Below are 416 nucleotides of genomic sequence, written 5' to 3'. Positions count from 1 at the left end.
AGCAGGAAAATGGAAAACGGCAATTTTGTGCCTTTGTGTCCCCAGCCTTCCCCCCACTGATTAAGCAATGGCAGCTACACTTCAGCAGACCCCAGCAGCTTCAGCAGAGGTTATTTGTGTTGGCTTAGTGCAGATCAGGACTTCAACTCCACCATTACCAGCAGTTTGCAATGACAACAGGACCTGGACACTGAGGTATTTTGCTGGAAGCAAGTCTGTCACAAGCACACCCTCTACAAACCTCGCATCAAACAGCAAGGAAAAGAGCAGGAAAAGGCTACCTTTGGTCTAGTCTCACTCTTGTCTAGAAACGGGCCAATTCTGGGTAGACTACACTCCCCAGTGCTGGCCTCCTTGTTGAGAGACTTCTCCCTCTGGAACAGAGGGGGAAGCAGCTGAAAGACAAAAAAAAAAAA

The 416-nt window shown here is 48.6% G+C and overlaps 1 long non-coding RNA gene across 1 annotated transcript in view; it reads right to left on the bottom strand.

Annotated features, from left to right (window-relative positions):
* Positions 1–416, bottom strand: part of LOC108448903 — a 5,736-nt gene that overhangs the window by 3,770 nt on the left and 1,550 nt on the right. The window contains exon 2 of the long non-coding RNA XR_001864979.1: positions 1–395. This exon is cut by the window's left edge and continues 1,848 nt beyond it. This is a non-coding gene — a long non-coding RNA (uncharacterized LOC108448903). The remainder of the gene's footprint in view (positions 396–416) is intronic.

Source organism: Corvus brachyrhynchos, unplaced genomic scaffold (assembly GCF_000691975.1).
Source record: "Corvus brachyrhynchos isolate BGI_N302 unplaced genomic scaffold, ASM69197v1 scaffold1309, whole genome shotgun sequence".
In the NCBI taxonomy this organism is placed as follows: Eukaryota; Metazoa; Chordata; class Aves; order Passeriformes; family Corvidae; genus Corvus; species Corvus brachyrhynchos.
The sequence above is the reverse complement of the archived record's forward strand: the minus strand, read 5'-3'. Positions and strand labels throughout refer to the sequence as shown.